Raw genomic sequence first — 23,521 nt, 5'->3', positions numbered from 1 at the left:
CACGCCCTATTAATCCAAAACGGTCTTTAGTGATATAAATTGTGAACTTTCTTAATATTAATTGTAAATTCAACGTATGTTCTCTTTAGAACAAATATAGGATCTGAAACTGGTTAATAGCAACTTTCTGTTAACCTAGATAAGCATGTTGTTCTTATATCTAGTAAATATATTTTTTATTTTACTCATAAAACAGTAAACCATAGGAACATTTTACAGAATAGTAGTTAACTTTATATAACTTTGACTCTCTAGACTTTTCAAAACATCTTACTTTTAGGTGAAAATAAAAAACTAAATCTTTTTATTTCAATATAGCTACTTCATATACTCGGTAAATCTCTTTTTACTTTCCCTTAATGTTACTGTATGTGATATAATTTTTTCTTTTGAAATATAATTAAGTACAATTCTTAGTTAATGACAAATACCATGAAATTCACAATGCAATGCAATCAGTTCTCAAAACTTCTCATAAAAACCACAATGTGACGTAACTGTATCCTACAAAAACTATGCTAAAAACAACAAATTATTGTTTCTTATTTATTTCAATATATCTACTACATCAAATCACACATTGATCTATTCATTTTCAATGTATTCACTCCAACTTCAGATCACTCATTGATCTTCTACTCCTTATTTTTAAACTCATTCCTTTTTTCAGGCATCAGAGAAAGGAGCAAACAGACACACTGCTGCTCTCACGGCTGATAAAACAAAGGGTCTCCTCTTCTACAGAATCGGAAAGAGGGGGGAAATACTTTCACAGTCAAATACAGACACACCCCGGCTGGAGCTCTCAGCCTTTTCAGGAGAAGGGGGACATATTTCAAGCTGCAGCTTCTTTGACCAATAAGAAATTAAAACAACAAACTATGGTATACCAAAACATTTAGCGCTTTATCACAGGCTCTACATTATATTACGGCCTGACAAAACATGGAAAACTCCACTTTTGTATATAGTGAATTCACAGAGTCGCCAGGCAAGTTTTATCTTTTTAACTCCCTGAACTCAGATCGGGCTTATTAATCTCTTAATTACCGAACGGACCGGATGTGCACTTGGCTCGCAAAGCAAATCATATCCCCTCATTGATTGATTGATTGAAAAGTTTATTAACAGCTTGTATATTGGGTACAGTAAAGTACAGCTCAAAACATACAATTGTTAAGGGGATGCAGACCAGAGAAAGACTTTCGTCTTGTTTACATCAGGGTCCCCCATTTCCAATTCATCATATCATTTAAGACATATAAGACATATTTGACATACAGATGGCTTATTTACAATTTACATACAGGTGGTTTTTTACATACAGATGGCTTATTTACAATTTTCATTTTAGATTTCGTTCTAATACATCCTAACCGGACATTTAAGACATACCAAGTCTACAGATATACAGTTAGTAACAGAGTCTAAAATGCGAGTATATACATAGATGGGGGGGGAAGCTGTCCATTGTACGACAGGTTGAGATTTGTACCATTACCGGGGCCAGTTTTGCAATGCTCTCCCCCGAAGGTGCTCTTTAAGAGAGGTTTTGAAGGTAAGTATAGTTTTACTTTCCTTTACAGTTGTGGGAAGAGCGTTCCACCTTGATGTGGCATAATTGCGAAATGTGTATTCCCCCTTTTTTGTGCCAAATCTGGGTTTTACATGATTTGTGGAGCTCCCTCTGGTGTTATGATCATGGTATTCCTTGACCTTTGGGAAGAATTTTGACATGTACATGGGTACCATAGAGGTGTAGTGGATCTTGTAGACCAGGCCCATTGCAAGTAGCTGTACTCTGCCGAGCTCGGAGCTGAGGGTTTTTTCAACCTGCAATCTGCTCCTGTCAGAGACCAGCAGGGCTGAGTCGTCCGCGAACAGGAACAAGTTGCAGTCACATGCTGATGACATGTCATTTGCATAAATTAGGAACAGTAACGGACCTAATATGCTTCCTTGTGGAACACCACAGCTCACTGGGAGGGGGGGGGGGACAGAGTACCGTTTACCTCCACCATCTGTTCTCTCCCCTCCAGGTAGGATTGCATCCAGCTCACCGATAGTTTATCGAAACCAATTGCTTTTAGCTTGTCAATCAGAATGGGGTGATTGACAGTGTCGAAAGCCTTTTGTAGGTGCGGCATGGTGATGCTGGACCTACAAAAGGCTTTCGAGGTATTTACCCTCGTCCACCTCTTGTTTGATGTGGTCGTTCAAATAAAGAAGGCATGTGTCAGTGGAGTGGGATGTTCTAAAGCCAGATTGAAATTCATAGATTAGTTTCTTTTCCGCGAGGTACTTTTCGACCTGTTCATATACTATTTTTTCCATGACTTTCGAGATGGAGGTAAGTATAGAAACAGGGCAGTAGTTGCCTGGGTCCAATTTGCTGCCCTTTTTGTGCAGGGGGGTTACTCTTGCAATTTCGAAGTCTTTGGGTACTTTTCCCTGTTTTATGGAGAGGTTAATTATGTGAGCTATGACTGGTGAGATGGCGGTTGCTGTGTCTCTGAGGAATTTGGAGGGGATATTGTCGTGGCCAGTGGCCTTGTTAGGTTTGAGGGCGCTCAGTTTAATGAGTACCTCTGCTGTTGTTACCCTTGCTAGACTGAAATCATCTTTGCGTACCCCTAGGTTTTTGTAGTAGGTCATGATGTGATCTACTCCAAAAAGCCCTGAATGGGAGGGTCATTTATTTACAAGAGTTGTGGCTCAGCCAAATGAATCTCTGAACCTTAAGACAATCATTAGGATCTTCTCAGGCAGAATTCACGACTACGAGGTCAGATACAGTGATTCCTCGAGCATTACATGTATATCAGCTAGCAAAGATCATATCCCCTCAGTCAAACCTTTAGCTTCTCAGGCAGACTACGAGGTCAGATACAGTGATTCCTCCAGCATAACATGTATATCAGCTAGCAAAGATCATATCCCCTCAGTCAAACCTTTAGCTTCTCAGGCAGACTACGAGGTCAGATACAGTGATCCCTCCAGCATAACATTTATCAGCTAGCAAAGATCATATCCCCTCAGTCAAACCTTTAGCTTCTCAGGCAGACTACGAGGTCAGATACAGTGATCCCTCCAGCATAACATTTATCAGCTAGCAACGATCATATCCCCTCAGTCAAACCTTTAGCTTCTCAGGCAGACTACAAGGTCAGATACAGTGATCTCTCCAGTACAAACATTTATTAACATAAAACAAGACCTTTACGAATCAACAATGACAACCAACAGACAGAACAATCAACAAATATATCTCAGCCATAGCTGTGCCTTAACTCCACTCCTCTGCTTTTTTTTCTTAAATTTGGAAAAATAACCAATACAACTTCAAAAGTCAATTTCATTCCAAATACGTTCTGCTTACTGTGAGTCGGCATTTCTTCTGTGGAAGTCTCAAGTCTGGTTTCTCAATTCCTTGAGATTTTACCACAGCTTTCTATGTAGCTGCCTGATCAGGGTGAGCTGAGACCCCCAGAGAAGGAACACAGCAACCTCCAGCATTGACAATCTCGGTGGGACTTCCAAAATGTTGTGGCGATCCAGCATAACACAACAGGAAAGAATGAAACAGAGAGGAATTAATAAAACACAAACACAGATATAGCTGATCAGTAATTATTATTTAGTTGTTGCAACAAACCAAACAATAATGGGAAGTACATCACCTGCTCTCAAGCCATCATACAGCAATGCTCCCCAGAACAGAAGAAACACAGGGCTAGATATACTTTTCTAAATTACACACCAACATGTTCCCCAAACATGTTTAACGCACACACATTTTATCATGCAGCCTACCACACAAATGTCACATGTGTTTCTCTCTGAAAGCTATACTTGTATATGTTTAAACGTCATCGTCTCATGACATCTTTAGGATTAGTTAACTAACAAAGGTTAACTGTTTTTATAACCTGAGGCCTTCTCTGAACTTCCTCTAACCTCGGTGTCAGCTCACTTAAAATGAATACATCTATTGATAATTCAGAACGACCATTGTCTCTCTAACTCTGTGTGACCCAACTCAGTAACACACATCATATGGAATACCATGTGATCATTAATGAATATCATAAATACGCTGTATTAAACATTCTGCCATAACAGTAGTTTAACTTTCGAGCAGCAACGCACACCGCTTGTGAACTGACGACAAACACCGAATCACAGACAGCCGGAATATATCTTTCCTGTCGGTACCAGGCCGCGGACCACTGCATTATCACGCGCTTTTATCCAGAGGTGGGAAGTAGTGGAGTACAAATACTTCGTTACTCTCCTTAAGTACATTTCTTTGGTATCAGTACTTTACTCCACTACTTATTTTTCTGATGACTTTTTTCTTTTACTCCTTACATTTTGAGCACAAATATCTGTACTTTCTACTTCTTACATTTTGAACACAAATACCTGTACTTTCTACTTCTTACATTTTGAACACAAATACCTGTACTTTCTACTTCTTACATTTTGAACACAAATACCTGAACTTTCTACTTCTTACATTTTCCAAACAGGCTGGTTACTTCAGTTTGAATGTGTGTTTGGTGGCGTGATCATTATTATTTAGAGTCTTTGCGTGGCTATTGATTTGAACACGATCCGTGTATCCATCATTTCCTGGTCTTCTCTAAAGAAGAGGGACCAATGAAAACGTTGTCATGTTGCCGTTGTTCAGCATGGAAACATTCATTAGCTAACAATGACATTATTGTTCTATTCATATAAAGGGAGGTCAGGTACTCTTTAAAACAGCTGCTAGTTATGGGTAGTTTTTACTGAAGTACATTTCAAAGCCCATACTTCTTTACTTTTACTTGAGTAAAGAAGTTTTAGTCAGTACTTCTACTTTTACCAGAGTATTTTTTAAAACGAGTATCTGTACTTCTACTTGAGTAATTAAATTGTAATGTAAAATTGTGTGTGTGTGTGTGTGTGTGTGTGTGTGTGTGTGTGTGTGTGTGTGTGTGTGTGTGTGTGTGTGTGTGTGTGTGTGTGTGTGTGTGTGTGTCTGCAGTGTTACTGGTGTATCTGTCAGACTGGAGAAGATGAGTGATTCAAAAGATGAGGAGGAGGACACATCTTCCGTCTCCAGCTGTCTGTCTCTGAAGAGTGACGGGCCTATTGACTTACCTCCAGCATTCAGTAATCTACCACAGCCCTCAGACCGGAAGTAAGAGTCTGTTTCTCCTTCAAACTGACCTGAACTCTCTTGATACGTTTTGCATGGTGGTTTGAGCCTGGCACAAGAATGAAGGGAGTACACTAAAGAAACACAGTAAAGTACAGAAGAGTACTCTAAAGAAACACAGTAAAGTACAGAAGAGTACACTAAAGAAACACAGTAAAGTACAGAAGAGTACAGTAAAGAAACGCAGTAAAGTACAGAAGAGTACACGAAAGAAACACAGTAAAGTACAGAAGAGTACAGTAAAGAAATGCAGTAGAGAAAAGTAAAGAAGATCTTCTTCCTTGGTTCCTTGGCTTCATCAGCGACAGAAAATAAACTACTTTAGTGAAATCATTCTGACACTCGGAATGTAGGGCTTTGTGTTAAGTGAATAAAATACAAACATGTCAAACTATTGATCCTCACAAATGAATTGTAAAGACTGAAACCTGCAAGCATGACTCAAAAACAGAAAGTTCAGAGCAAGTCCAAAAATATTTAATCAGGTTAAGCTGCTCTTTTCAAAATCCAATGATGTGTGTAAAACATTTTCTGTTTCTGCAGACGGAGAGCAGAGTCTCCAGTCCCCAGCTGTCTGTCTCTGAAGAGTGACCGGTCTACAGACAGACTTCTGGACTTCAGGGATCAACCTGGACCCTCAGAAACAAAGTGAGAGTCTGTTTCTCCTGTGAACTGACCTGAAGAGGATTCAGTGTTTATGTTATCTGATCATCTAAACTGTTATTTCGTAACTACATGAGTGCAGTACAGAACCAAAGAAGAAGAAAGTTAAACCCTCGTGGCGTGGGTCAGAAACATCTTTTTGCATAGATGTTTTTCAGATGGAAAATAACAGGAGTAAGAACTTGGTGGGCAGGATGTTGTTAATGGTGTCCAATACGTTTGAGACCCACTGAGACTGATGATAACTATCTAAACACTCAGGGAGAAGCATACAGTAAAGAAACACAGTAGAGAAAATAAAAGGAAATCTTCTTCCTTGGTTCCTTGGCTTCATCAGCGACAGAAAATAAACTACTTTAGTGAAATCATTCTGACACTCGGAATGTAGGGCTTTGTGTTAAGTGAATAAAATACAAACATGTCAAACTATTGATCTTCACAAATGAATTGTAAAGACTGAAACCTGCAAGCATGACTCAAAAACAGAAAGTTCAGAGCAAGTCCAAAAATCTTTAATCAGGTTCAGCTGCTCTTTTCAAAATCCAATGATGTGTGTAAAACATTTTCTGTTTCTGCAGACGGAGAGCAGAGTCTCCAGTCCCCAGCTGTCTGTCTCTGAAGAGTGACCGGTCTACAGACAGACTTCTGGACTTCAGGGATCAACCTGGACCCTCAGAAACAAAGTGAGAGTCTGTTTCTCCTGTGAACTGACCTGAAGAGGATTCAGTGTTTATGTTATCTGATCATCTAAACTGTTATTTCGTAACTACATGAGTGCAGTACAGAACCAAAGAAGAAGAAAGTTAAACCCTTGTGGCGTGGGTCAGAAACATCTTTTTGAATAGATGTTTTTCAGATGGAAAATAACAGGAGTAAGAACTTGGTGGGCAGGATGTTATTAATGGTGTCCAATACGTTTGAGACCCACTGAGACTGATGATAACTATCTAAACACTCAGGGAGAAGCATACAGTAAAGAAACACAGTAGAGAAAAGAAAAGGAAATCTTCTTCCTTGGTTCCTTGGCTTCATCAGCGACAGAAAATAAACTACTATAGTGAAATCATTCTGACACTCGGAATCTAGGACTTTGTGTTAAGTGAATAAAATACAAACATGTCAAACTATTGATCCAACCCAGTCTCACGGCATTTCGTGTTATAGTCACGACATGTAATCTATTGATTCGTGTTCACCAACACGATTTTCCCCTTTTTTTCATGTCACACAGAACAATTTTAAAAGCAATGTATTTCTATTGGTATTATGTTTCGTGCCTGCAACACGTCTTTTTGTCCGTTCGGGTCTTGGAAGACCGGAAGCTGTGTGGTTCATAAAAACATCTTCTTACTCAATATCAAGCCACGATTATTGTTTTTATTTTCAAATCGTATAATGTCGGACTTTCTTTGTCGTCCGCGAGGAAAGAAATGGGGCTCAGAGCCTCAGAATACTGAAATCTGTATTTTTTTCAATCTTTTTTTCCTTCTAATTTGTTATTCTTTTCTAAATAACACACTGTTATTTACTCAACAATAACACACAATTATCCTTGTTTTTATTTATTTGTTTGATTCCATAATCTCTGGCTTTTTTGGCGTCCGTCAGGAACTGAATTTCAAAATAAAAAGAACCGGAAACAGACGTAGGCCTATAAGGGACATTTCGAGCATCATTGCGATACACACGACACAGCCACTGAACTGATTACCCAAGATCCTCAGCTATGGTTTAAGCTCGGTGATTGGATGTTTTAGACACAATGCACGTTGGGATATGGTGTTTATGAGATATGAAATCCGAAAAACATTTTTTTTTTATAGAAAATAATACTTTATTCCGAGTGTTCTTGCTTTTCTCTTTGGAAGTCATCACATAACGGCATAGCAATACACGGTTCGGCTGCATTACATATTACACATCTGCCGTAGTTCTTTATTTATAGAGCCCTGATGAGAAGACCTTTGGACAAACTGGAAGAAATGCCGACGAAACTGAATACTTGACGTGGATCATAAATATATCAGCAATTAAACAAAATCTTCAATTTCTCTTCACACAATACGTCTCCTTGCAGTATCAACACTAATTCGGCTGACTTTTACATTTGATCTAATTCGTAGATAGGTTATATTTACACCATAACGGTGCACAGCTGATATAAAAGGACTTGTAGTTTTTAAAGATATTACTGATTTTCTTTGAATATATGAATGTAAATACTGAGTCTGAAATAATATAGCAATATGCTGTAAAATGATGTGAAAACATGAATAAAACTACACATCTTCAGATGTTATACATAAGTGTCCTACACTAATAATAAAAAGTTATTATGGCTGTGTTTACCTTGTGTGCACCGCCTAGTGGTTAAAGCACGTTATTGAATTATTGTTTTTATGTGTTATATTTGATGAAAATAATATTAAGAGTACATACTTTCATAGGGGGAAAGTAGAATGTCAATGATAGAAATATAGAATATGAAAAATCAAGAAGATACTATAAGTGATCTCTACAATAAAACAGTTTAGTGCAGGATGTACAAAGATATTAATAGGAGGAGGTGCAAAACAATACTTTAGATTAAGGTCTTCTTTTAAATAAGAAAAAAGCTTTGGTGGGTCAGTGTATGTTTTGGTCATTGGATTTTCTTTTCACAAATGGAAATTCAAAAACAAAAAACGACTGGATATTTGATTTTCGTTTTCAAATTGAAAAACCAAAATTGAAATACAAGGTGTTTTCCTTTATTATCAAAAAGGGATTTACTAAACTTAAAAAACGGGATGATTTTCATTTTCTACTTCTCAAAACAAAAAATAAAATCACTCGAAAACAGAAACATAAAAAAACCCTGTTTTTTCATATTCTGCTACCGGAAGTTACCTTACAAAATAAGAGCGCAGACTAAACTCACGGAAGTGATTTCAAAACAAAAGCACTCGTAGGCTATGCTAAAATCACACTTTGAATCACTGCAGTATCCTGTTGAAGGAACTGTGATTATTATAAACAAGGGGAATTTAGCGATCACAATAAAAACGGCCAAGACACACTTTGAGCCCAGAAAATGAATGTTATAAAGGGCTGTAAATATAATAGGCCTATTTCTAAAATGGACAACATTGTTAGGAGATTTCAATATACAGCGATTCTGCACTGCGGTCAACTCAGCCGTCTGGGTGACCAGATGTCCCGCTTTGTGCGGTATTGCACAGCATTTTCACGACTTTTGGTGCGTCCCGCAAATTGAGACGATATCCCGCATATTTCATTTTGATTGGCTAAAACACTTTTCTAAAATCTGATTTATGACATGAATCAGATGCGGAGAAAGGCCGGCTCGGTTCGCTGACGGCCGGCACCGCCCTTTATTATTATATGTTTTAAACTTTATATACAGACTATGGTTTTAAACGGCATCATGTAAGTTGCGCTGACAGGCGACAGAGGTTCACAGTGTATCCCCCCCCCCCCCCGCTGACAGTTCACGAGCGTCCATAGTGTCTCTCCACCCCCCGTTGACAGTTCACGCGTCGACATTGCATTTACATGTCCCACGGGCCACATTGTCCCACACAAACATACTCAAGAGCAGAATTGGCTTGATTTTGTTCTCAGCAGGGGACTTTGACAGAGGATTTCTCAAAAAGTAAAGAGTAAAATTACTTCAATGTATTGTAGTAGTAGGCTAACTAATACAAAGTCAAACAGTATCAATTTCATTAAGAACTAATGGTAAAATTGTCTTTTTATCACTCATCAAAGATAGCAGATAAACATGCATTATGTACAGTAGGCTACTATGGAGGGGACTCTGACGGAGGATTACTCAAAAAGTACACAGTAAAAGTACTTCATTTCATTTCTGGTAGCAGTCAAACTAGTACAGAGTCCAACAGTGTCAGTTTTATTAAGAACTTTTGGTAAAAAACTCTAGAGTATGTTTGTGCCACAAGTGGGACAGAGCTCTGTCCCACTTGTGGCTTTCTGGCACCATGGTCACCTCAGCCGTCTCTCGAGTTTGTTTTTTCAAATCAGCTGCTCTTCATTTTCTTCCCTGCTATATTCAATGAGTGATACAAATATTTTTGTCCACAAGTTCTTAATAAAACTGGCACTGTTGGACTCTGTACTAATTTGACTGCTACTGTTACACCACTCAGACCGCTAGGGTATTATAGGTGTAGAAAACGTTCTTTATGAACTTCCACAAGGCACATGTGCAAGATGTCAGCATCTCAAACGATCTCAAAGCACAACACACAGACACACTTCTTCTGTTCATCTCCAGCATAAAACAATGATGAACCATCAGGTGATCTGCCCCCTTGTGGTATAAACATGCATGTGCATGTAGACAACCTCAACCTTATGGGTGCTACACTACCAGAAATGAAATGAAGTACTTTTACTGTGTACTTTGTGAGTAATCCTCTGTCAGAGTCCCCTCCATAGTAGCCTATCCAGGCCAGTCTCTAAAGAAGTTCCAAGGTGTAAAAATGCTGCTGCCGGAGTACTGACTGGAGGTATTGCTGATATCATGTCTACCATCCTCTTAAAATACTCTGTCCAACAATATCAGTCTCAGGAAGAAATGTTTTTTAACGCTTATTAAAAGAAAAACATGTATTCTTGTACTCGGGAGGGGACATTGACAGAGGATTACTGGAAAAGTACGCAGTAAGTACTTCATAGTACTTGTGGGGGTAGTTTCAGTAGTACTGAGTCCAACAGGATCAATCTCACGAAGAACTAATGGCAACAACAAATAATTCCCTCATCAAACTTAGCAGAAGTGGCTTGATTTTGTTCTCAGCAGGGGACTTTGACAGAGGATTTCTCAAAAAGTACACAGTAAAATTACTTCAATGTATTGTTAGTAGTAATATCCTCCAGCAAAGTAACACACTCTGTCACTCTGGTTGCCCTCTTATGATGCTGCTGTCTTTTAATATATAACTATTTCTCAGCCGCTAATTCGTTCCTCGCAGATTCTTCAGCCTCATCCTTCCATCAGTCCCATTCAACACCTCCAGCACACTTCCAGTGTCTGAGTCCATATGATATTGTCCTGATGCTGTAAGGGTGATGCACCATGATCACAAAATGTGTGCCAAGGACCTCATATTATGTCTGTCATTAATGTTACATTTAGATAGTTAACTAAGAAACATAAAGTATTTGAAACGTACATTTTGGTAACAATTTTGAATATGATCATTTTCTTGAACTTTAAACTCCTGGGGTCAAAATGACCACCAAGGATAGAGGGTGTAAAGCAAATGTGAAGATAAAGGAGGGTTAAGAATACATTATATAGCAGTTTTTTCTAAAGTCTATTTTTAACACACTATTGAGTTGGCTTTTTCATTACATTTAAAATATAGATTGTACCTAAAATAATACTGAGTGGGCAGGGTATACATATTCACACCATATGCAATCATAGGATATTTTTAGTTCGACAGATATTTGTCCAAATTGACTACAAAATAGTACAAATGCAAAACATTAAAAAAAATGTTTTTTGGTGAGTGAAGTCCAAAGCCGTATTATAGATTCTTTGATTGTGTAATTACAAGGTGAGAGAAAATAGATCCACATCGTCCTATTCAACTTGTATTTTTCAATTTTTTAGTACATTTTTCTTAGAAAAACCTTTTCTAAATGAAAGTAAATGATTTAAAAAGGTTGAGTCAATATAAGACTAAAATAGTTGAAATTGAATGTAAACTGCGTCAAACACCACTCCTGAAATGGACTTTGGTTGAAGTTTATTATAATATTGATATTATATAAAGATCTATATATAACATTGATTAAGCCTTACGGGTCCCTTTTAAAATATATATATATTTTGTATAATGTTCTGGTGCCTTATTTTCAATTTGAAAACAAATGGCAATTTTATGAATACAGCAGATGAAAAGATTAGCAGGAGGATCAATTCTTCATGGGTGTCATTGGCTCTCTAGATAAAGGCAGTATCTGTTTGCTAACCTCACATATTCATTTATTTAAATAAGTGACCTTTGAATACATATTGCAAACATAGCCTTAAAAAGCTGCAGGAAAGGACTTCAAATATTACTTAAAGACTGGACTTTTTAATTCAGTCAAGAGAAGAGAAAAGAGAAGAAAGGAAAGAAAATTGTTATAAGGGGTGATGTAACATTAATGAGAGACATAATATGGCTAGGGAGGCTGTGGCTGATCGTGTGTTGATCTTTAGATCAGGGGGCACTGGTTCAATCCCCACTACAGTCAGCATGTCGTTGTGTCCCTGGGCTTCACCCCAAATAGCTCCTGTGAGGATTGTCCACAGTATTGAGTGTATGTAAGTCGCTTTAAGGTAAAAGCAACTAACAAGTCACATGTAGAGGTCAGTGGCGCTCAGACTCTACAGGGGTCATCTTGTGATCATGGGGCGTCACCCCTGTACAGCATCAGGACAATATCTCTATGGAGTCAGACACTGAAAGTGTGCTAGAGGCTGATGCGTTGACTGGGACAGATGGAAAGATGAGGCTGATGAGACTGAAGAATCTGCGAGGAACGAACTAGGGGCAGAGAAATAATCATATTTTAACCCTTTAATTGCCAGACCAAGAAGAAATCTATGGACAAATAAGTTTCTTTGCATTTTTTTATCAAATAGGACAAATAACCACAAACCATTTTTATTTTTTTTACTGACCACAGTTTTGTTTTTTTGAGCCTCTACCAACTGGTCGAGCTGGCCTTGGCAAAATCTTCAACAATCATCATATAGTACAGTATTTGTATGCATCCAACTCAAATAAAACACAAACTCAAATACATTTTTTTCTTTTATGGGAGATGAGCAATATATACAACCAGATATATTCATATAAAATAATAAATTATAATTGTAGAAAAAAAAGTAATGTTTGGTGTTTTTCATAATAATAAAAAACGTGCTCATCTTACTGTATATGCGGAATTGGCCTAACAACAAACAACTGGCCTAACAGCAAATGTCTGTATCCTGTGTTGGCCTAACTTGCTCATCTGTGTGCAACTTTGGGCTGTACAGTATGGGATGCATGAAAGCTGCTATATCAATTATTATCACTCTTTCACTCTGAGACTCATAAGGCAGTACTAGATTTAGTAATATTAGTAAAAAGTCATATTGCTAGTTTACAATATGAAGGCCAATTCGACCGGTTGGTTGAGCATATTTTCCAAAAAATAATTACACCCTTGTTACAAAAATGTTTTGTGCATCAAGTTATATAATAATGTTCAGTAAGTGCTCTGACACTAAGATATGTCAAAAATGATATGGTTACCTTACAAAAAGAGTGATTTCTTCAGGAGTGATTTTTAGCATGCCAACTTTCTCAGTGGAAGCTAGCTGAAGGGCTTTCTGTTCGAACCACAGTGACATCTAGAGGTTGTTTTGTGCATAACATGTCAACCAAACGATAGAGCTGGCTGAATCAGATGGAGTTACACTTTTTTATTTATTTTTCAACAAGATATCAAAACACAAAATGTGCTCTACCAAATGGTGGCGCTGGCTGCTAAAGGTTAAGACAGCATCATCATAAGAGGCCAACAAGAGTGACAGGGTGTGTCACTTTGCTGAAGGATAGACCAGCTATGCAGGATATTCTCTGAAGATTTCCCAAGGGGTAAAAGCTGCTGCTGGAGTACTGACTGGAAGTAGTGCTGATATCATGTCTACCATATCCTCTTAAAATACTCTGTCCAACAATATAAGTCTAATGACACATTTTTATTGCAAGATGCATTCTTGTCTAATGACACATTTTTATTGCAAGATGCATTCTTGTACTAAGGAGGGGAATTTGAAAGAGAATACCTGAAAAAGTACTTGTTGGTGTAGTTAAATTAGTATACTGAGTCAAACAGTATCACTCTCATTAAGAATTTATGGCAGAACATCATTTTATCTCTCATCAAAGATAGCAGAAAACATGCATTATTGTACTCAAGAGGGGAGTTTGACAGAGTACACAGTAAAAGTACTCTAAATAGTATTTATCAATCCTCAACCTCCAAGCTATTTTAATATAGATTTGAAGAAAAAAACCTTGATGCTGACTTGACCACGCAAACGGGAAATACGGCCGCGTCAATTCAGCAGTGTCAGTAACATCAAACAGAGAGATACTCTACTTTATAAGATAGGGATTCATGGCTGACAGTGCAAGACAGACAGACAGACAGACAGATCGTGAGACAGACAGACAGACAGACAGACAGACAGACAGACAGACAGACGCGCACACACATACGCACCCACACACGGACAGACTGTCTTCTGTATGTTTTGCATGTAGCCATATATTCAATGTTGTGCAAACACGCACTGCAAAGAGTATGAACCTTTATTTTTAAGAGTACAGCGCAAGCATAGGGCAAACTAGCCAATCAGAAGCAAGGAGGCACTGGAGACCCACCCACCTATGGAAACGAAACATTGAGTGGTATACTTGTTTTAACAGTAAAAACAGAAAAACGAAAAAACGAGCTGAATTTCCGTTTTTTGGTTTTGGGGCAAAAACAAACGGTTAAAACGTACCTTGGTCCGTGACCAAGGTACGTTTTAACCGTTTGTTTTTTAGTTCTAATTGAAACTAATAATAAAACAGAAACGGATCGTTTTTTTGTTTTTCAATTTTGCCCCAAAACCAAAAAACGGAAATTCAGCTCGTTTTTTCGTTTTTCTGTTCTTACTGTTAAAACAAGTATACCACTCAATGTTTCGTTTCCATCGGTGGGTGGGTCTCCAGTACCTCCTTGCTTCTGATTGGCTAGTTTGCCCTATGCTTGCGCTGTACTCTTCAAAAATAAAGGTTCATACTCTTTGCCTAGACAGTGCAGTGCGTGTTTGCACGAATATACATTGAATATATGGCTACATGAAAAACATACAGAAGACAGTCTGTCCGTGTGTGGGTGCGTATGTGTTTGCTCGTCTGTCGGTCTGTTGGTCTGTCTGTCTGTCTGTCTGTCTGTCTGTCTCGCGATCTATCTATCTGGCTGTCTGTCTTGCACTGTCAGCCATGAATCCCTATCTTATAAATAAAGTATGAGTACCTCTCTCTTTGATGTTACTGACACTGCTGAATTGATCCGGCCATATTTCCCGTTTGCGTGGTCAAGTCAGCATCGAGGTTTTTTTCATCAAATCTATATTAAAATAGCTTGGAGGTTGAGGATTGATAAATACTATTTAGAGTACTTTTACTGTGTACTCTGTCAAACTGCCCTCTTGAGTACAATAATGCATGTTTTCTGCTATCTTTGATGAGAGATAAAATGATGTTCTGCCATCAATTCTTAATGAGAGTGATAGCCTACTGTTTGACTCAGTATACTAATTTAACTACACCAACAAGTACTTTTTCAGGTATTCTTTTTCAAATTCCCCTCCTCAGTACAAGAATGCATCTTAAATAAAAATGTGTCATTAGACTTATATTGTTGGACAGAGTATTTTAAGAGGATATGGTAGACATGATATCAGCACTACTTCCAGTCAGTACTCCAACAGCAGCTTTTACCCCTTGGGAAATCTTCAGAGACTATCCTGCATAGCTGTCCTTCAGCAAAGTGACACACCCTGTCACTCTTGTTGGCCTCTTATGATGATGCTGTCTTAACCTTTAGCAGCCAGTGCCACCATTTGGTAGAGCACATTTTGTGTTTTGATATCTTGTTGAAAAATAAATAAAAAAGTGTAACTCCATCTGATTCAGCCAGCTCTATCGTTTTGGTTGACATGTTATGCACAAAACAACCTCTAGATGTCACTGTGGTTCGAACAGAAAGCCCTTCAGCTAGCTTCCACTGAGAAAGTTGGCATGCTAAAAATCACTCCTGAAGAAATCACTCTTTTTGGTCAACTTTTGTAAAGTAACCATATCATTTTTGACATATTTTAGTGTCAGAGCACTTACTGAACATAATTAGATAACTTGATGCACAAAACATTTTTGTAACAAGGGTGTAATTACCTTTTTGAAAATATGCTCAACCAACTGGTCGAATTGGCCTTTTATGGTAAACTAGCAATATGACTTTTTCAGAGTTTCAGAGATGTTTTCCAATAAAATATGGTAAATAAATGGCTAGATTCATGGTAATATTACTAAATCTAGTACTGCCTTATGAGTCTCAGAGTGAAAGAGCGATAATAATTTATATAGCACCTTTCATGCATGAAATGCAGCCCAAAGTTGCACACAGATGAGCAAGTTAGGCCAACACAGGATATAGACATTTGCTGTTAGGCCAGTTGTTTGTTGTTAGGCCAAACTTTTTATAATGAAAAACACTTTCCATTACTTTTTTCCATTTCTTTTTTGTTTTACAATAATAATTTATTATTTTTTATGAATATATCTGGTTGTATATATTGCTCATCTTCCATAAAAGAAAAACATGTATTTGAGTTTGTGTTTTATTTGAGTTTGATGCATACAAATACTGTACTATATGATGATTGTTGAAAATGCACTTTTACCAAGGCCAGCTCGACCAGTTGGTAGAGGCTCATAAAAACAAAACTGTGTGGTCAGTAAAAAAAATAAAAATGGGTTGTGGTTATTTGTCCTATTTGATAAAAAAATGCAAAGAAATAATTTGTCCATAGATTTCTTCTTGGTCTGGCAATTAAAGGGTTAACATATGATTATTTCTCTGTCCCTAGTTCGTTGCTCGCAGATTCTTCAGTCTCATCAGCCTCATCTTTCCATCTGTCCCAGTCAACGCATCAGCCTCCAGCACACTTTCAGTGTCTGGCTCCATAGAGATATTGTGCTGATGCTGTACAAGGGTGATGCCCCATGATCAAAAAATGACCCCTGTAGAGTCTGAGTGCCACTGACCTCTACATGTCACTTGTTAGTTGCTTTTACCTTAAAGCGACTTACATACACTCAATACTGTGGACAATCCTCACAGGAGCTATTTGGGGTGAAGCCCAGGGAGACAACGACATGCTGACTGCAGTGGAGATTGAACCAGTCCCCCCTGATCCGAAGATCAACGCACGATCAGCCACAGCCTCCCTAGCCATATTATGTCTCTCATTAATAACCCCTTATAACAATTTTCTTTCCTTTCTTCTCTTTTCTCTTCTCTTGACTGAATTAAAAAGTCCAGTCTTTAAGTAATATTTCAAGTCCTTTTCCTGCACCTTTTTAAGGCTATGTTTGCAATATGTATTCAAAGGTCACTTATTTAAATAAATCAATATCTGAGGTTAGCAAACAGATACTGCCTTTATCTAGAGAGCCAATGACACCCATGAAGAATTGCAAATCTTTTCATCTGCTGTATTAATAAAATTGCCATGTGTTTTCAGATTGAAAATAAGGCACTGTCAGCCCAGAACATTATACAAAATATATATATATATTTTAAAAGGGACCAGTAAGGCTTAATCAATGTTATATATATAGATCTTTATATAATATCAATATTATAATAAACTTCAACCAAAGTCAGTTTCAGGAGTGGTGTTTGACACAGTTTACGTTCAATTTCAACTATTCAACCTTTTTAAATAATTTACTTTAATTTAGAAAAGGTTTTTCTGAGAAAAATGTACTAACAAATTGAAAAACACAAGTTTAATAGGACAATGTGGATCTATTTTCTCTCACCTTGTAAATACACAATCAAATAATCTATAATACGGCTTTGGACTTCACTCACCAAACATTTTCTTTTTTTATGTTTTGCATTTGTACTATTTTGTAGTCAATTTGGACAAATATCTTTCGAACTAAAACTATCCTATGATTGCATATGGTGTGAATATGTATACCCTGCTCACTCCGTATTATTTTAGGTACAATTTATATTTTAAATGTAATGAAAAAGCCAACTCAATAGTTTGTTAAAAATAGACTTTAGGATATTGTAAAACAAAAAACTGCCATATAATGTATTCTTAACCCTCCTTTATCTTCACATTTACTTTACACCCTCTATCCTTGGTGGTCATTTTGACCCCAGGAGTTTAAAGCTCAAGAAAATGATCATATTCAAAATTGTTACCAAAATGTACGTTTCAAGTACTTTATGTTTCTTAGTTGACTATCTAAATATCCATTTAAATAAAACACTACTAGCCATTTTCATTACATTAGCAGCACTAAACTTACCCTGTTTTTCACGTGGGGAGCGGGACCAAGATAACTTTCCATTTTTGGAAAGTAATGTTTCTGCTTGTGTTTGACAGACAACAGGAGCATCTGCATGGGGTATTCAGGGTGGACAATTTGACAGAGGATTTCTCTGAAAGTACAAAATAAAAGTATTTTATAGTCTTTGCGCTAGTAGTCTAACTACTGAGTCCAAAATGATCAGTCTTCGAACTTAAAAGTATTTGTATTGCTCGTCACATATACAGTAGCAGCAAGACAGGCATTGTTGTACCATGGAGGGGACTTTGACAGGATAGTATCAAGGACTACACAGTAAAAGTATTTCATAGTATTTGGGATAGTTGTAACTACAACTGATTCCAACTTCATCAGTCTTATGAAAAACGTATGGCCAAAAATAATGTTATCGCTCATCAAAGATAGCAGAAGCTTGTCATTTTTGCACTGTGTAAAGGCAAAGAGTTAGAACCTTTATTTTGAAGGGTACAGCGCAAGCATAGGGCAAACTAGCCAATCAGAAGCAAGGAGGCACTGGAGACACACCCACCTATGGAAACGAAACATTGAGTGGTATACTTGTTTTAACAGTAAGAACAGAAAAACGAAAAAACGAGCTGAATTTCCGTTTTTGGGTTTTGGGGCAAAATTGAAAAACAAAAAAACGATCCGTTTCTGTTTTTTGTTGTTGTTTCAATTAGAACTAAAAAACAAACCGTTAAAACGTACCTTCGTCGTCCGTCCTCATCTGCGCTCTTATTTTGAAAGACAACTTCCGGTAGCAGAATATGAAAAAACGGGGGGTTTTTTTGTTTCTGTTTTCTAGTGATTTTATTTTTTGTTTTGAGAAGTAGAAAATGAAAATCATCCCGTTTTTTAAGTTTAGTAAATCCCTTTTTGACCGTGATAAAGAAAAACGCCTTGTATTTCAATTTTGGTTTTTCAATTTGAAAACGAAAATCAAATATCCAGTTGTTTTTTGTTTTTGAATTTCCATTTGTGAAAAGAAAATCCAATGACCAAAACATACACTGACCTATAAGGTATATTTATACGTTTCTGTTTTCAAAATACCAAACAGATCATGCATTTTAGCCATTTTGCTCTATTTGCTGTTCTCCAGCCCTGTTTTTGCAGGGGGCTGATTCTGTGAGCTGCAGCTGACCACGCCCCCCTGCAGGAGAGGGGAGCGTGCTCTGATCAAGTCAGAATAGGGGGAGAAAAATAGATCTCCGTCCTCCATGTTTTATTATATTGTTATATAGAGTCGTTATTCATTTGTTTTAAAGGTCAATAAATAACAAAGAAGACCTTTGACCGGCACTTTTCAAATTTTGAAGGAAAATTTAAACTTTAACGGACATCTTGACCGGCGAAAGAAACTGAAACTGAAACTCTGCCGCACGGTCCCCTCGTTCCTTGGAAGAGGCGGAGAGGTGGGTGTTTGTCATCTGCTGGTGGACTAACCGGAGAGAATTACAGTGCTTGCCTCGACGGGGAGGGATTGCATTGAATTAAAGCAGCGGGAGCAAACGCTTGCCTCAGGGAGGGAGAAAAAAAGCCACAGCGGAGAATAAACAGAAGGGGAACCATGGCAACCATGCGCGGGAAGTCTTCTTCGCTGCTTTTGTGGCAGACTACAGCGCCACTTACAGGCCTGGCATATGTACTACAGCGTCTCCAGCGCTTTCGAGCGGCAATGGCCGGCCGTGGCCCAACCCCACATTCCCCTGATAGGTGGAGAGTTGGCCCAATAGCCCTAGCGCCACCGTCCTGACGTCAGGACAGTGTTCAAATCTGGATCAGTTTTTATCAGATCCGTTGCAGCCCCTTTTTTAGAGATTTGGGTATCCTAAACTCGATGATGCTCCCTTATAGGCCACGTCTGTTTCCGGTTCTTTTTATTTTGAAATTCAGTTCCTGACAGCCTGGTGGGAAGAAACGTGTTTTAGTCGGGTGGTGCTCGACCTCAGGCTGCGGAGCATCCTCCCTGAAGGAAGGAGGGTGAAGAGGCAGGTGGAGGGATGGGTGGGTGGGGTCACCAGCAATGCTGAGTGCTTTGCGGGCGAGGCGGGTGTTGTGAATGTCCAGGAGTGATAGGAGTGAGGCATCAATGATCCTCTCAGCTGTGTTCACTATGCGCTGCAGGGTCTTGCGGTTCGATGCTGTGCAGCTTCCGAGTTCTGAATTGACTCCAGGTGGAACTAAAGTCTGATTTAAGACTTGATTATATTTCACATCATTAATCCAGATCCGTCAAGTAATTAAAGGTATTACATAAATGTGGTGGAGTAGAAGTACAAAGTAGCATAAAATAGAAATACTCAAATAAAGTACAAGTATCTCAAAATTGTACCTAAGCACAGTACTTGAATAAGTGTACTTAGTTACTTCCCACATCTGAAATCAGATATGACTTCAAGTCATGTGCTAATTTCTTAGTAGTTGATCCTTCAACTTAGCCTCAGGAAATGCAAGGACTTCACAGTTTTGCCAACAAGTTTTGGAGAATGCAAATCTGAGGCTTAAACAGGGACAGGGAGGTGCATCTGCAGCATCTTCATCATCTACCATGCAAGAACAGGAACTAGAGGACAGTGAAGGAGACACTGAGGAGGATAGTGAGGAAGACTGCACTTATTAAAACCATGCTACGTGTGGGGTGAGTACCAAACGCTGTCTCCTGGTACTCATCTGAGTCACTCACTAAAAAAGTGATGTGCACCCCTGGATATACAGTCTATGGATGCTAACAACAATCCCTGTAACCAGTGCCCTCTCTCTGTCTCGCTCGCTCACACAAAATGTGCTGTGCCACACACACACAGAGCCGAGGATGGAGACAACATTTTGAAATTCTTTTTTTCTTCCCACCTTATTTGCGGGTGGATTCGCCTATACTGCTATGCCACGAGCCGGCCCTGTACCCGTGTATAGCCGCAACTTGAAAATGTCAACTTGATCGAGATATTTGTGTGACGCTCTGACGCACCAACCTGTCAGTGTTGAGATTCTGCTACTGTCGTCACTGACGTGCTGACGTGCTGACGTGCTGACGTGCTGATGTGCTGACGTGCTGACGTTGAATCAGTAAAGGAAAACATCAGCAGCCAGAGCTTTACAGTACCTCATATTAATTCAGTGTTTTTAATGTATGTGTATGAACCATAGACTCTGTATGGTACACACAACAGACCTCACTGCTTCCCCTAGCGGGCTGTCCTCTACAGCCTATGGCTGTCCTTTGCGTCCGCAAACACCCTCACCCGTCTTTACCTCCGAGCCCGTCTGGTTCAGCATTATTCCCGAGGAGGAGCAGGGCTTTGTGGACCAGACTGAGCGAGTATTTGTGTGGCTACTGTGTTTGGTGTTTTGAAAGTTTTGACTTGATCCACGATGTACAATAGATGAAGACGAGATGCAAATGATCATGAATAGCCCTTAATGTCTTAATGTAACAATCCTCATACTGGTGTGTTGGGTATGGAACGGGATTTCAAAATATCGCAATTTATATTGTGTATCGCGTTACAGGTTAAAAATATTGCAATATTATTTTTAGGCTGTATCGCCCAGCCCTAATTTTGATGACGTGTGAGTTGTTATATACGATGAACTTGCTGTGTCCAACTTTGAATTATGTTATGAATCCAGACAGGAAGATGTTTTTATTATGTACATATACCTGTGCTATAAAAGATGTGTTCATCTCAACAGAGGGAAGAGGAACACATCCAGAACAAGAGCTGAAGTGCAGAGAGCCAGTCAGACCAGCACTGTACGAAGTAAGTCTAAATATCTGTCTGCTGGGGTCTTCATGTCTGAAAACAGGATTCTTCCTGGTTTATTTGTTACAGCAAAGACATTCATTCTGAACCCTTTTATTTATTTGTTTTATTTGTATTGCTCACACGTTTCCTTCTCCTTCAGCAGATAGTGGTCTGCAGGAGGTTTTAGATGAACATCGGATCAGTCTGGGGAGGAGATGTGAACGTGTGACTGAAGGAACTGATGAAAGTGAAACTCTCCTCAACAGGATCTTCACTGAGCTCTACATCACACAAGGCCTGAGTGAAGAGGTTAATACCCAACATGAGGTGAGGCAGCTGGAGACAGCTTCCCAGAAAGAGCCCCTCCATGAAACTCCAATCAAGTGCCAGGACATCTTTAAAGCCTCACCTGACCAACAGACTCACATCAGAGCGGTCCTGACACACGGAGTCGCTGGAGTTGGAAAAACCTTCTCAGTGCAGAAGTTCACTCTGGACTGGGCCGAGGGTTTGGAAAACCAAGATGTCAGTCTGGTGATCCCGCTCTCCTTCAGGGAGCTGAACCTGATCAAAGGTGAGCAGTACAGTCTTCTCAGGCTGCTCCATGTTTTCCATCCAACCTTACAGAAGGTCACAGCAGAGCAGCTGGCTGTCTGTAAAGTGCTGTTCATCTTTGACGGCCTGGATGAAAGCAGACTTTCTCTGGACTTCAGAAACAATGAGGTTGTGTCTGATGTCTCACAGCAGTCCTCAGTCAACGTGCTGCTGACAAACCTCATCAGGGGGAAGCTGCTTCCCCTCGGCTCTCGTCTGGGATAACTTCCCGACCTGCAGCGTCCAATCAGATCCCTCCTGAGTGTGTGGACAGGGTACAGAAGTACGAGGCTTCACTGACGCCCAGAAGGAGGAGTACTATCAGGAGGAGATCGAGTGATGAAGACCTGTCCAGCAGAATTCATCTCTCACATCAAGAGCCTCCAGGAGCCTCCACATCATGTGTCTGATCCCAGTCTTCTGCTGGATCACTGCTGCAGTTCTGGAACACATGTTGACTACAGACAGACCAGCGAGGACAGCTGCCCAAGACCCTCACTGACATGTACTCACACTTCCTGCTGGTCCTGACAAAGAGGAAGAAGCAGAAGTATGGTGAGGGACATGAGACGAGGTCCACAGCAAGCCTGACGAAGGCTGACAGGAGGTTCTTCTGAAGCTGGGGAGGCTGGCCGTTTGAACATCTGGAGAAGGAGACATTATGTTCTACCAAGAAGACCTGCAGCGCTGTGGTCTTGATACCCACCGAGGCCTTGGTGCACTCAGGAGTTTGTACACAGATCTTCAAAAGAGAGAGTGTGATCTTCCAGAAAACAGTCTACTGCTTTGTTCATCCTGAGCATTCAGGAGTTTCTGGGCTGCAGTCTACATGTGCACTGTTACAACCAACAGGAACACAGAGGTACTGAAGGACTTCCTGCAGGGAGACCTATAGCAACAGGTATAACAGTGATCAGGATTACCCATCCCTGGATTTCTTCCTGGAGGGAGCCATGAAGAAATCCCTCAGAAGTGAAAATGGCCATCTGGACCTGTTTGTCCGCTTTCTCCACGGCCTCTCTCTGGAGTCCAACCAGAGACTGTTAGGAGGCCTGCTGGGTCGCACAGACAACCGTCCAGAAACCATCCAGAGAGCATCAACAACCTGAAGG

Source organism: Trematomus bernacchii, unplaced genomic scaffold (assembly GCF_902827165.1).
Source record: "Trematomus bernacchii unplaced genomic scaffold, fTreBer1.1, whole genome shotgun sequence".
NCBI lineage: Eukaryota > Metazoa > Chordata > Actinopteri > Perciformes > Nototheniidae > Trematomus > Trematomus bernacchii.
The sequence above is the reverse complement of the archived record's forward strand: the minus strand, read 5'-3'. Positions refer to the sequence as shown.